The 15,756-nt window shown below is 36.7% G+C and overlaps 1 non-coding gene across 1 annotated transcript; it reads right to left on the minus strand.

The window, feature by feature from the left end:
* Positions 1–10,518: 10,518 nt before the first annotated feature.
* On the minus strand, positions 10,519–10,590 carry TRNAS-GGA (transfer RNA serine (anticodon GGA)). The gene has a single exon. It is a non-coding gene; the product is annotated as a tRNA-Ser (tRNA).
* Positions 10,591–15,756: the final 5,166 nt, after the last annotated feature.

Below are 15,756 nucleotides of genomic sequence, written 5' to 3' on the forward strand. Positions count from 1 at the left end.
ACAGTAGCCTACCAGGCTCCTCCGTCCATGGGATTTTCCAGGCAAGAATACTGCAGTGGGCTGCCATTTCCTTCTCCAGGGGATCTTCCCAACCCAGGGATTGAATTTGGGTCTCCTGCATTGCAGACAGACGCTTTACCGTCTGAGCCACCAGGGAAGCCCAAAAGGTATTAGTAGATAACTTAATGAAGCTATTGGATAGCATAGCTATTTAATCAACATTAATAGCACCAGAGATAGTGCTCAACATGTAATTGGCCTTTTGCTCCGGAAAAAATGTGGCAAATTGAGAACTATTAATAATAGTGCTTCTAGTATTAGTAATCACTTTAATAACATCAGGGCTTCCCTGGTGGCTCAGAGGTTAAGGCGTCTGCCTGCAATGCACGAGACCTAAGTTCGATCCCTGGGTCAGGAAGATCCCCTGGAAAAGGAAATGGAAACCCACTCCAGTATTCTTGCCTGGAGAATCCCATGGACAGAGGAGCCTGGTGGGCTACGGTCCACAGGGTCGCAAAGAGTCGGACACAACTGAGCAACTTCACTCACTTTAATAACATCATTTGGATAACAAGTTCTACTCTTCAAAGTGATTATATATATATATATAATGTTTTATTGGTCTGCTTGGGTTGTCATGACAAAATAACATGGACTGGTTGCTCAAACAAAAGAAACTATTTTCTCAGCCTGATGATTGAAAGTTCAAGATTATGACACTAACAGACTTGGTTTTTGGTTAAGACCTTTCTTCCAGGCTTGCAGAGTGCCACTTTCTAGATATCTTTACATGACCTTTTCTCTGAGAATGTGTGTGAGAGAGAGCTCTCTCTAGTTTTCTTCCATTTCTTATAAGTACACCAGTCTTGTGAGATTAGGGTCAAGCCTTTATATCTCATTTAACCTTAATTACCTCCTTAAAGACCCTATCTCCAAATGCTGTCAAGTTGAGGATTAAGGCTTCAACATATGAATTTTGAGAGGACATGGTTCAGTCCAAACAAATACCTTATTTAAGGGTTATATGTTATATTTAATATATGGGTCTGTATTTAATACAGTTAAATAGTTTTTACATCATCAAACAAGTATAAAGAATCCATTTTCAAAAATACTACATTGATTGCACAGATATTCCTTATTTTCAACCTGAATAATAATGATATATACAGAAAACTTGCATGAATACTATATGTAGTATTTAAAGAAAGATACTAATATGAACACTGCTTTTATTCTGCTGATTAAGAGACAGAACTTTTGTGTTGCTTAGATACCACATCATCCAATTCCAAGCCACTGTGTTCTCCCTCAACCCTATCACATCTCTTTTTTCCCCAAAAATAACTCCTATCTTAAATTTTGGACTTCCCTGGTGGCTCAGGCTGTAAAGATTCTGCCTGCAACACAAGAGACCTGGGTTTGCTTTGTAGGTTGGAAAGATCCCCTGGAAAAGAAACTAGCTACTTACTCCAGTATTCTTGCCTGGAGAATTCCATGGACAGAGGAGCCTGGCAGCTCAGGCGGTCGCAAAGAGTTGGACATGACTGAGCAACTAACACTTTCACTTTTTTCATCTTAAATTTTATAATAATAATTTTCTTTATTTCTATAGATTTGCTGCATAAATATGTAGACATAAACAAAAATTAATGTTGCTAATACCTAATTTTTATTAATGGATTAATAGTGTGCATATTTTTCTGAGGATTTCCATTTTGCTTGACATATTTTTGATATTCATTCTTTCTATCTCATGTAGCAGTAGTCATTTATTTCCAATACTATTAATATATAATATTCTGTTGATTGTGTACATTGTCATTAATTATTTTAACCCTTATGAAGATTTGGGTTGTTTTTGCTATTGCTTCTGTGATGAATCTGCTCCTATAGGTCCCCTGATGCATTTGAAATAATTCCTTTAGGGTCATTTCATAGGTAGAAGTTGGATTTCTGAAAACTGGTGATACACATGAATCCTAAATTGTCTCCAGTATGGTTACCAATCTGCACATTCACCAGCAGCACATGAAATCCAATTTATAAAATCAAGTCTTTCTGAAACTCCAATAGCATCTATGATGAAACTCCTCTTCCTGTGTATGATAGGGACTTCTGTGTATTCCATGAATGGCTTCAAGATCAGTCCATTATTCACATCTATCTTTGATACATTTATACTTTCTTCTCTTGAGTTTAAGTTGCTGAGTAAATCTATCCATTGAGTTTCTATTGTTAATACCATGATGTATATATATGAATATATTTAACTCTTGAAGATCTATTTGGGTCTATTTGAAATTTGCCTTCTTTTACTTTTCACTATCAATATACCTCAATTTTATTATTAAAGGCTATCTCCTGGCTGTTTTGTATGCTTTGATTGACTCTCTTTTTGCTTTAAATTGATTCTTAATTCCAAATAATGTGCTTCATTTTCTCTTATTTGTCTTTTTTGTTTTTAATATGATCCCATGCAAGTAATTTCACACTATTTGCTCTATGCTAATAATATTCTTTAATTGCCTCAAGATATTTTGTCAAGTACTTCTGTTTCTACATTTTCTCATTAAAATTTCCTCATATTAATATTTAGTGTTCTATTAAATTTGCTCAGTATATTCACTCTGAAATTTTAAATACTTTTAAAAAGTCTTAGTCTCATTTAAGCTATCGGTTTCATTTTGGTTAACATAAAAATAATCAGGTATCTATCTATCTTTATATCATTTTTAAATTTAGAATCTAAAGCATTTCCTTCACTCCTAATATGGATTATAGGCATTTTCATTAAAAAAAAAAAAAAAAGGCCTTCCAACAGGTGTCATTTCTTTCATATGGTTCATCTGGAAATAATACTACACTTTTCTAACAGTATGCAGAATTGGTAAGGCTTTGAAAGATTTGTCATATAATACTAAATAAATTGGACATTTGTTAGACAGGTATATGCCCTGTTTATAACACTACTCTAAGTAATCAAATAAGACATAAGATGATACTTAATTACATATGCTCCCCTTCTGAGATAAGAAAAATATTGCCAATGAAGGTAACTATGTTGTGTCTGTGCTATACATTTAATAAAAGATTAAACAGTAGATTGGTGAAGAAAATAGACACTCAAAATGACAGATTTCTAGGGTTAGCAACATAGTTATTTTTGTTGCTTAGAAATAATAAAACCTAACATACCACTTCACCTTTCATTGTTTTTTTAGTCAATATAGTTCACAATTTTGAAACCTAAAAATTATTATGATAGGTTAATCAATAAAGTTGCATTAAAAATGAATCTCAAAATGCATAACTCAGCAGCTGATGTGTCAGCATGTGGTTAATTCAAAGGTTTACTGATTTGAGGCAGACTTTCCTATGAAATTGGATGACAGGCCCTTGTAAAGTAACACCATTTTTTGGTGAGCGTGATTTGAATCTATACTTGATAATAATCACTGTGTCCAAGGGTTATTAGAGTAGACATGAAAGCTGTAAAAGTAAGCACAGGTTCAAAATGTTGGTAATTTAATTATATTGTAAACTTAATTGTTTGCTAGTTTGTCCACTCATTCATCGTGTATCCCTTCTATAAAAGTAGCATACCTCAATCAGGCAGAATAATGAAGACATCCTAGCATATATATTCTAGTTTTTATAGAATCCTTTGCTATTAAATCTGTTTGTTAAAGACTCATGAGATATTCTTCCTTCCATACTTGTACTACATCATCTTTGATTAATGAGATCATTAGTATGACAAGTGTTTTAATATCAGTTATGCTTAAATGCAGGAGAAGGCGATGGTACCCCACTCCAGTACTCTTGCCTGGAAAATCCCATGGATGGAGGAGTCTGGTAGGCTGCAATCCAAGGGGTCGTGAAGAGCTGGACACGACTGAGTGACTTCACTTTCATGCATTGGAGAAGGAAATGGCAATCCACTCCAGTGTTCTTGCCTGGAGAATCCCAGGGACGGGGGAGACTAATGGGCTGCCGTCTATGGGGTCACACAGAGTCGGACATGACTGAAGCGACTTAGCGGCAGCAGCAGCATGCTTAAATGCATAGCTTAATATCTTCATGGTGGAAATATACTTTTCTCTTAAGCTAAAAGCTTTGTTAAAATTACATACAATTACCTGAATGCTGCTAAGTCACTTTAGTCGTGTCTGACTCTGTACGACCCCATAGACGGCAGCCCACCAGGCTTCCCCGTCCCTGGGATTCTCCAGGCAAGAACACTGGAGTGGGTTGCCATTTCCTTCTCCAATGCATGTAAGTGAAAAGTGAAAGTGAAGTCACTCAGTCGTGTCCAACTCTCTGCGACCCATGGACTTCATCCCACCAGGCTCCTCCATCCATGGGATTTTTCCAGGCAAGAGTACTGGAGTGGGGTGCCATTGCCTTAATATAGCTAAGCAAAGGCAGTAAGAAACAATCTTCTCTGCTATAATATGTCAGATTACTATGGAGCAAACAAATTTCTCATTGAAATACATAAAAATACTCTTTATGATTTTCAAATGCACCTTCACCATAAACATTGATATTTCTGTCAGGTAAGTTACCATGTTTTGCCCTTTGACCAAATTACTTCTGACAATGAAGGTGAGCTACTCATTAAAGTTCAACGTTTTTTAATAGACTGATCAAATTTAATTTAGAAGGGATTTCCCTGGTGGTCCCTTGTTAAGAATCCACCTGCCAATGCAGGAGAGACGGGTTTGATCTCCAGTCTGGGAAGATCTCACATGCTGCTGAGCAACTAAGCCCATGCACCACAACTGCTGAGCCTGCGCTCTAGAGTCTGTGCTGCACAACAAGAGATCAGATCAGATCAGTGGCTCAGTCGTGTCCGACTCTTTGCGACCCCATGAATCGCAGCACGCCAGGCCTCCCTGTCCATCACCAACTCCCAGAGTTCACTCAGACTCACGTCCATCGAGTCAGTGATACCATCCAGCCATCTCATCCTCTGGCGTCCCCTTCTCCTCCTGCCCCCAATCCCTCCCAGCATCAGAGTCTTTTCCAATGAGTCGATTCTTCGCATGAGGTGGCCAAAGTACTGGAGTTTCAGCTTTAGCATCATTCTTTCCAAAGAAATCCCAGGGCTGATCTCCTTCAGAATGGACTGGTTGGATCTCCTTGCAGTCCAAGAGACTCTCAAGAGTCTTCTCCAACACCACAGTTCAAAAGCATCAATTCTTCAGCGCTCAGCCTTCTTCACAGTTCAACTCTCACATCCATACATGACCACAGGAAAAACCATAGCCTTGACTAGATGGACCTTTGTTGGCAAAGTAATGTCTCTGCTTTTGAATATGCTATCTAGGTTGGTCATAACATTCTTTCCGAGGAGTAAGTGTCTTTTAATTTCATGGCTGCAGTCACCATCTTCAGTGATTTTGGAGCCCAGAAAAATAAAGTCTGACACTGTTTCCACTGTTTCCCCATCTATTTCCCATAAAGTGGTGGGACCAGATGCCCAGAAAAATAAAGTCTGACACTGTTTCCACTGTTTCCCCATCTATTTCCCATGAAGTGGTGGGACCGGATGCCATGATCTTCGTTTTCTGAATGTTGAGCTTTAAGCCAATTTTTTCACTCTCCACTTTCACTTTCATCAAGAGGCTTTTGAGTTCCTCTTCACTTTCTGCCATAAGGGTGGTGTCATCTGCATATCTGAGGTTATTGATATTTCTCCCGGCAATCTCGATTCCAGCTTGTGTTTCTTCCAATCCAGCGTTTCTCATGATGTACTCTGCTTATAGGTTAAATAAACAGGGTGACAATATACAGCCTTGACGTACTCCTTTTCCTATTTGGAACCAGTCTGTTGTTCCATGTCCAGTTCTAACTGTTGCTTCCTGAGCTGCATACAAATTTCTCAAAAGGCAGATCAGGTGTTCTGGTATTCCCATCTCTTTCAGAATTTTCCACAGTTTATTGTGATCCACACAGTCAAAAGCTTTGGCATAGTCAATAAAGCAGAAATCCCACCACAATAAGAAGTCTTCACATCATAACTGGAGAGAGGCCCTCATTTATCACAATTAGAGAAAGCCCACGAAGCAATGAAGACCCAGCACAGCCAAAAATAAATAGATTAATACTTAAAAATTAGATATAAATTCTAAGATGATTATAAAACACTGCTTAAATATTTTATACATCATAGCTGATTTAATAAAAGTCTTACAATCAAAATAGTTGTGCAAATAAGTTCTATTTGCTTAAAAGTAGGCAATTTCTATGGAGAAGTCACATAATAGTAAATGTATTTAGAGTTTTTATTTACAAAATCTACCTCGTGTTGGACAAGTCAACATGAGATTGAGCTGCTAATTTCCAGTGAGATATCAAGGGCAGAAATAGGACAAATTTTGTATGCCAGGACTGGACTACTGTATCATGACTGTGGAAATGTTTGTATATTGCCTGCCCATGCTATCTATTCTTGGCACCAGTGAATACAATAAATCTTCACCTCAGAGACTCTGAAATGCATTATATAGCTTCTCTTTAAAAAATACTGCCACAACTTCCTATAAAATAGGCCTGCTTGTAAAACCTGAATGTTGCAGAAACAATAGACTTCCTGCCAAAAAACATGTGACCAAGAAAAGAGTAATTGACTTCACTAGCAATGGACTGAGCTTTGGATTTATTGTATTTGTATGCAGACATTTGAAGCTTCTTCTCATAAACACATTTAACCAAATAAAGTTTATTGAAGAAATGCCTTTATTGTGATAATTTGGGAAAGATTTAAAAAAAAATATTCTAATAGAATTATCCAGGGCTTCCTGGTAGCTCAGCTGGTAAACAATCCACCTGCAATACAGGAGACCCTGGTTCGATTCCTGGGTAGGGAAGTTTCCCTGGAGAAGGGATAGGCTACCCACTCCAGTATTCTTGGGCTTCGCTGGTAGCTCAGATGGTAAAGAATCCACCTGCAATGTGGAAGACCTGGGTTTGATCCCTGGGTTGGGAAGATCCCCTGGAGGAGGGCAACCCCCTCCAGTATTTTGCCTGGAGAATCCCCATGGACAGAGGAGCCTGGCGGACTACAGTCCACGGAGTTGCAAAGAGTCAGACAGATTGAGCTATTAAGCACAGCACAGAATTATCCAATGTTTAGAAAATGAATTTTACTTCATTCTGAACTTTTAAAAATGCCTTCATTTTGGTACCTTATGACTGCATAATTTATACACAGGTGTGATTGGATCTATTATGCATTCCAACTCTTCAAAGGCTTAGAAATGTCATGAGCATTACTCTGATTAATAAGCAAAGGAAAACCCTCTCTACCCATTATGGAGAATACTTTTCAATAAATTTTGTAATCCATCTGTGTCACAATTTCACTAAGAAAGGGCAAGCTTTCATCTGTGTTCTTTCTTCAATTCTGTCCATTGTCCATTTTTTAAATAGACATGTGCTATTATTACCATCAGCCTACTCATTGGATAAGTCCCTGATGCTGGAAAAGACTGAATGCAGAAGAAGAGAGCATCAGAGGATGAGATGGCTGAATAGCATCACCAGTGCAATGGACATGAACTTGGGCAAACTTCGGGAGATGGTGACAGACAGGAAGGCCTGGCGTGCTGCAGTCTATGGGGGTTGCAAAGAGTCGGACACAACTGGGTGACTTAACAACAAATTATTACCATCATCCAGACCTTTTAGGGTTAACATGTAACTGGCATAATAACATATGTATCCAGTTCCAGTTCCAATTCAGTCACTCAGTCCTGTCAGACTCTTTGGACCCCATGAATTGCAGCACGTCAGGCCTCCCTGTCCATCACCAACTGCCGGAGTCTACCCAAACCCATGTCCATTGAGTCGGTGATGCCATCCAACCATCGCATCCTCTGTCATCCCCTTCTCCTCCCACCTTCAATCTTTCCCAGCATCAGGGTCATTTCCAATGAGTCAGCTCTTCACATCAAGTGGCCAAAGTATTGGAGTTTCAGCTTCAAAGTCAGTCCTTCCAATGAACACCCAGGACTGATCTCCTTTAGGATGGACTGGTTGGATCTCCTTGCAGTCCAAGGGACTCTCAAGAGTCTTCTCCAACACCACAGTTCAAATGCATCAATTCTTCTGTGCTCAGCTTTCTTTATAGTCCAACTCTCGCATCCATACATGACTACCAGAAAAACCATAGCCTTGACTAGATGGACCTTTGTTGACAAAGTAATGTCTCTACTTTTTAATATGCTGTCTAGGTTGGTCATAACGTTCCTTCCAAGGAGTAAGCGTCTTTTAATTTCACGGTTGCAATCACCATCTGCACTGATTTTGGAGCCCCAAAAATAAAGTCAACCACTGTTTCCCCATCTATCTGCCATGAAGTGATGGGACCGGATGCTATGGTCTTAGTTTTCTGAATGTTGAGCTTTAAGCCAACTTTTTCACTCATATGTATAACCTTTTAAAATATTCTTCATTATCTGCAGCAAAGTCCGGTGTTTTGTGTTTAAGAGAGGAACCAGATTTTTAAAAAATAATGTATCCTTCAAAAACACTTCCATCACTAATCATCTATGATATTAAATGTAGATGGCATGTCATTTACACTTAAGCATCATTATGATGCTGTTCTTCAGGTGTGAGTGAAGGTTGCTCATTATAGATAATATCTAGTATTAGGGAAATTAGTAATGATGTTTTAAAAATTCTATTCTCTCACAAGTAGATACGTGGCAAGTTTTAAGCATAACTTTCTGGTATGGTGAGATAGAATAAAGTTTCTTGAGATATTTTCTGGTTATATGGCATCTTGTACCATATATGTAAATATTGGAAATGTCTGGAAGTGAACTGAAGAACTGTTTTCCACCTTAAGGCTGAACAATAGCCATCTTGTGAGCCACGGACATGTTTCTCAGAAGGAGCATATATTTGAGGTATTGAAAATTATGTATTAGATTACATTAAATCAACAAGTTCATGGAGCTCAGAGTAGGTTCTATCTCTTTCCCCTGAAAATGCTAGTTGAACAGCTGATAATACTCTTTAACAGATATTTGAAGGCAAAATGTTAGATGGTGGTTGACACAATCCTCAAGATTTTCTTTTCAAGTCAGAATGATTGACAAGGTTTTTGATTGCAAGTGTTGATTTAAACTTTGAGACTGCCTAGTTATTAAAATAAAGGCAGAATCTAACACCTTTTAATAGAGGGAAATGTGAGAGCAAGACAGTTGCAATGTAACAAATATTCTTGGCAGCTCAGACACTCATTTTTCTTCTATTAGAACCAACAGCAACATTTTAGTCAAATAAAAAAATATTTTATCACTTTTCTTGGTTGAAATAATTTAGACTTCATTTTTTTATAAAAGTGATTATAAATGTTAATCTCCCTGATGAATTCAGAGATAATTTGCTACTCAGAATTATCAGTCACAAGTGATAATTTAACTTCATTGGATTTGATGACATTGAATCCACTGATGCTTCACTAATAATATTTTAACAAAAGATGGAAGAGTGACCTAAACTAATTACAGAAGAACAGTTCAAAATTGAATGATATTAGAGTTCTAGGAAGGAAGTATATGATATTACAATATAGTAATTGTTAAAGAATTATTAACTGGGAACATTTTGATGAAACCTAAACAAAAAATCTACAAAGTTTTCAGACCCCCAGTGAAATGTATATGCATAGTGTAGATGTATGAAATGCAGATGCATAGATCTTGCAGATCTATACAAAATTTGTATGTTATTGTCATGGTCGATCACTTTTTACACTTAGGTAGAAGTAGGTAGAAAAAGCAAACATAAAACACTGGATCAAATTTTGTCCTGGTTTCAACTTTCATGTCATTTTCATTTCAAGCAAGTGATTTGCCTGTTACCCAATGGCCAGTTTCCTTATCTACAAATAGAAAATAATGCCTACTTTATTATATGAACATTTCAATTTAATATATTTCAGAAGTATTTTTAAGCTAAGTTATAAGTTATTATTATTATTAGAGTTGCCAATTTTATACTTAGTGAAATAATAAGACACAGGTGGTCAGATATTACAGTTACTCCAAAATACATTGCTGAAAATGATTCTACTCTAAATTGACACCTAAACATTTTATTTTAGCATAGGTAAATGAAATTGTGATCTTATTTAAGTATTGACAGCAATAGAACATGAATACTATAATAAATTTATATCACCATCATTCATTTAAAGTATACAAGGGGACTTCCCTGGTGATCCAGTGGCTCAGACTCTACGCTCCCCATTCAGGGGACCTGGGTCTGATCCCTGGTCAGGGAACTAGATCCCACATGCTACAGTTAAAGACCCTGCATACCACAACCAAGACCTGGTGCAGCCAAATAAATAAATAATGAAAGTGAAAGTGAAGTCACTCAGTCATGTCCGACTCTTTGAGACCACATGGACTGTAGTCTACCAGGCTCCTTCCTCCATGGGATTGTCCAGGCAAGAGTACTGGAATGGGTTGCCATTTCCTTCTCCAGGGGATCTTCCCGACCCAGGGATCGAACCTGGGTCTCCTGCATTCCAGACAGACACTTTAACCTCTGAGCCACCAGGGAAACCCAAATAAATAATAAAAAGTATTAATTTATTTTTAATACCAAATTATTATTTAATAGGAAATTTTATACCATTAATTTTGTCTAGTTGAATTTTTATTACCATTCTAATTCTGCAACATTAATTTATCCTAAAGTATGATTTTAAACTTAGTATTCTATTGACCATCTTATTGTATTTTTCTACAGATATTTATTTTTAAATTTAAATATTATGTAGCCATAAAGCTCTATATATCTCTTAGAGTGACTTTTTATTGAAGTATTATTTGTACTTGATTTACTTAACACAGGAAAAATATAATGAATTTTAATAAATACTATTTTTATAAAGTAAAATTCATTTGAGATGGTCATGGATTACTTGAAACGGTTGTGGAAACGTTCCTATATTTGCCATTCTGGAGATTTTTCCACATCAGGACAAGCACTGGAGGGAGTTTTGAGACTGCCATATGCTTTTTTAAAAAAATAATAGTGAAAAAGATTATTATGTAAGGGGGAAAAGAAAAGAAAAACCTTCAGGGCAGACAACTTTTTAGGTGAATCAATTTTATAATAGACTACAAATATAACTTAAGAATACTATATCTGATTTCTTTAAAACTATTAATACTTTAATTTAATAGCCCTTTGTTAAAACTTTGGGAACTGCTAAGAGTACAAATTAGAAAACGATTTTCCTAACACTCCGTTGCCCCCTCAAAACATCAAACCTCTGACACTCTTTATTGATTCTGAGTAGTCAATCATCTTTCCAGTCTGTTTCCTTCAGTGACTGAAATTGTCTTAACAGTAATTGAAATGGAAAAAACATAATTCAAGAGCGGCCAGGTGGACCTAAGTAAGGCTAGCCTAGGTAGACTCTAGTCAGATCACCTATGGAGAGAACATTTGTGTGTTTCCATTGAAAGTTTGACTGTGAAGAAAGCTGAGCACCGAAGAATTGATGCTTTTGAACTGTGGTGTTGGAGAAGACTCTTGAGAGTCCCTTGAACTGCAAGGAGATCCAACCAGTCCATTCTAAAGGAGATCAGTCCTGGGTGTTCATTGGAAGGATTGATGCTCCATTGGAAGGACTGAAACTACAATACTTTGGCCACCTCAGAATGCGAAGAGTTGACTCATTGGAAAATACCCTGATGCTGGGAGGGATTGGGAGCAGGAGGAGAAGGGGACGACAGAGGATGAGATGGCTGGAAGGCATCACCGACTTGATGGAAATGAGTTTGAGTGAACTCAGGGAGTTGGTGATGGACAGGGAGGCCTGGTGTGCTGTGTGATTCATGGGGTCACAAAGAGTCAGACACAACTGAGCGACTGAACTGAACTGAAGCCTAGCCTATTCTCTCTAGTTTTCTCTAGCTCAGAGAATTTAAAGTCTCTGACATACAGGGGTGGAAAGAGCCACCAATGTAATTAACAGAAGGCAATGGCAACCCACTCCACTACTCTTGCCTGGAAAATCCCATGGACAGAGGAGCCTGGTAGGCTGCAGTCTATGGGGTCGCTAGGAGTCAGACATGACTAAGCGACTTCACTTTCACTTTTCACTTTCATGCATTGGAGAAGGAAATGGCAACCCACTCCAGTATTCTTGCCTGGAGAATCCCAGGGATGGGGGAGCCTGGTGGGCTGCCATCTATGGTGTTGCACAGAGTCGGACACTACTGAAGCAACTTAGCAGCAGCAGCAGCAGTATTTATTGCACAACCTATCACGGAGGTGGATTGGCATGAGGCTTTAAAACCCTCAGGTTTTAAATCAATGTAGACAGGCGAGAAACTAACTTTATGACATTGAGTCCAGAGAGCAGCCTGTGGTGAAGAAATCTCCAAATACCCAGTCTCCTCAGCAATAATTTCATATTAATAATTTGCTAAAGAAAAAACCGAATTTAAAACCACATACCCATTAGTTCTGTTTGTTTGTTTGCTTGTGTAGCTCAAGCAGAGAGATTTTGAACTCAAGTTTAATTACCTTGACAGAGGAAGCCAAAATGAAGGAAGAAGCTCCTTTGTAAAGTGTTTTCAAACCTCTATCTTCTGTAAGACCTTTGAATCACCCTAATTAAGGGCATTGTATGCTCTTTTGTGGCTCTTGATTTATATTCATAGATTTTAGAGTAAAACACAGGAAAAGAGCAATCACCTGCACCCGCACTTTTATTTGAAAAAGATAAAACAGTAAACCTGGGATAGTAAATACCTTCTCCAAGATCACACAGGTAATGTCAAAACATCTCAGTTCAGTGCTTCTCCCCTTTGTTTTCAGGCTAAGGTAGTGCTCAAAGTATGGTCTCTGGATGAGCAGCATAAAAGTCAACTGGGAGCTTCTTAGAAAAGTTAATTTTATAGCTCCAGACTGTTGGATCCAAAACTCTGGGTCTGGTACCCAATAATCTTTATTTTTGAAAGTCTTCTAAGTGATTCTAATGTAATATAACATTTGCGAACCACTGTTTAGAAACTACAGATCAAAACTTTAAGTTCTAACGGTGTTGTCTTAAATGGCCTCGGTTTTGGTTCAATGGAGCAATGTCTGTGTCCTGATTCTGGAAGGGTGTTGATCACCATCTTATCACAAAATAGAAGTTGTACCATGTAGTATTCAAATTTTGAGCTATAAATATCAGTTTCTATGTCCACCTCTCAATTTCTGTATTATCTTGGTAAAAAAGATTTTTAGATTTTGAATTTTAATAAAGTTTTTTGTAAAGATCTATATAGTGAAATTGCTCAGTCGTGTCCGACTCTGTGACTCCATGGATTGTAGCCTATCAGGCTCCTCCCTCCATGGGATTCTTCAGGCAAGAGTACTGGAATGGGTTGCCATTTCCTTCTCCAATATGAAGAAGAAGTAATAGAAACAAACAATAGCTAGAAGACAAGGAAGACTACTTCAGCTCTTAACACGTAAATATAATAGGTTATTTTCTATACATGATAAAAGAAGAAGCAACTCTACTACTAGTCCTTCACAAAGGGCAGCCTTATGCTCACAACTGAGAAATATTTCAGAAAGCTATATGAAGGGGAAAATCTGATCATCCATATGTTTGAATAGATCAAGTTTACTTTTTAAAAGTTAAAAATAAATGTATTTTGAAAAGCTAGTTATAGTAATTGTTCAAATGAAAAGAAGGTGAGAATGATATGGAAGTTCTATGAAGGATCCTGATTTAGAATGAATTTTATGTTTTTCAGAATATGTAATTCGAAGTAAGTTTGCTTATAGAGGGACTAATTTCCTCACCAAGGTCCAAGGAATAGGTGTACAGTATTGAGAGAACAGAATGAAATATTTTAAGGAATGAACGGTTGTTTATGTAAAGTGCAATAATCTCTGATACTCAGCTACTCTATAATCACATTTATAATCCAATACAAAATTTAAACTCTTGTTTTCAAGTCTTTACTTAATTTGCTGAATTATTCCTGTTGCTCAAAGCAAATATACCATAACAAATTATACCATCATTTCACAGAATAATCATACAATTAGTATACAATACAAATGGATTATTCATACATTAAAAAATATTTTAAAATTGTTAACAGGTGACAATTTACTATTTTCTTTATAGCCAAAAAATTTTAATCATGAAACTAGTTGTAATTCAACAAGTAAATTATTTGAGAATGCTTATAAGAATTATCAGTTTTTACTAAACAATGAACACATCCATACACCTTTCTCAGTCCTATTTATTTTTATTGTTCAATAAATTTAAGGCTACATAAAGAAGAAATGAATACAGGCTTTCTAACCATCTTTCCCATATGCTTCCAATATACAATTTGGAAGGTAAAAGAGTGGTTGGTAGCTAAATTACCGAATATATTTCCTTGCAGTAAAAAGAAAAGTGCCTTTGTAGAAATGCTGTGGAATTTTCCTATTAAACATGGTGGAATAATTTCTTACCATCTGTAGCATCCATTTAAAATATGTAAACAGTGGTATATTTGCCATCTGTTTGAAGGAGTTTTTATGATACTTTTGAATCTGTCATTCAGTGATATCACCAATTTTATCATCTATGGATGATGCTTAAAACTATGATCAATGACATTTTTGGTAGCCAGACTTGCCTGCTGTGGAAATGAAGCAGCAAAGGACTATAAAAATGGCCAGTAACAACCATAAGAGTTCTGTTAACACCAATAAAACAGTACAGAACAGCTATTTAAAAACATTTAACATCTTGCTGAAGGTGAAGAGAATAATATCTGCAGAATGAGTGCTGTGTATCAGCTTACTCCAGGTAGCTATTAAACAGGTACATTACAATCCAAGCCCTTCCCACATCCTTGGAAACATGTTGAAAAATGATTCTGCCCACAGAAGTTCTCACCAGGTTTTCTACCCAGCCTAATGTTCCGAGATAATTAGTGAGTTTCTCTACATGTCTGAGGAAGTAAAATATGGACTAATTAACAGTTTACTGAATAAAAACAGAATAGATAGATGTAGACATTTATCTTCAAGAAAATGCCAATGAATCCATTAGGATTTCCTATGCTGAGGTGGCATAAATACTCAGATATTCATAGACTAAGTTTTCAAGGTAAGTTAATAGTTTTCATGGAATTCAAAGACCTACCAGGTTCTGAGGCTTGGAATATTTAGACAAGAGTAAACAAAACCAGTTCCTTATGATAGCACATTATTTAAGAAGAAAAGTTATTCTAAGATGTGTTTTCTTCAAATTAGAAAAATTTCACTAGTTCTTGGGTGGTTCTTCACCACCTACTATTTTTGGCCTGGCACAGGGTAGTGAGACAAACAAATTAAAGTCAGTAAAATTACAGGAAAGAAGGTTGTATCCTTAGTGAACTTCACTTAATGGTAACTACAGCTTTAGCCTATATTGACTGATCTTCAAAATGATGTCTGGATTTTTTTTTTCCAGTTTTGAATATTAGACATCTTTCTAAAATTCTCTGTTAAAGGTGAACTTTATAGATTCCTCTTCTATATGCTTGGTCCTTTCCTGAAGTTAAGGATTGGGGTTTCCTAAAGCATTGACTATTTCATGGTAATTGTGTAGCAATATAATACAGACTGACTTTGAAATGCAATTCACTACTATTAGAAATCAGATTCAAGAATGATCTGTATAAAAAGAGGGGAAAATAAAATTAGAAAAAAAATACATATTAAGCT

This window comes from Bos javanicus, chromosome 4 (genome assembly GCF_032452875.1).
Source record: "Bos javanicus breed banteng chromosome 4, ARS-OSU_banteng_1.0, whole genome shotgun sequence".
Lineage (NCBI taxonomy): Eukaryota > Metazoa > Chordata > Mammalia > Artiodactyla > Bovidae > Bos > Bos javanicus.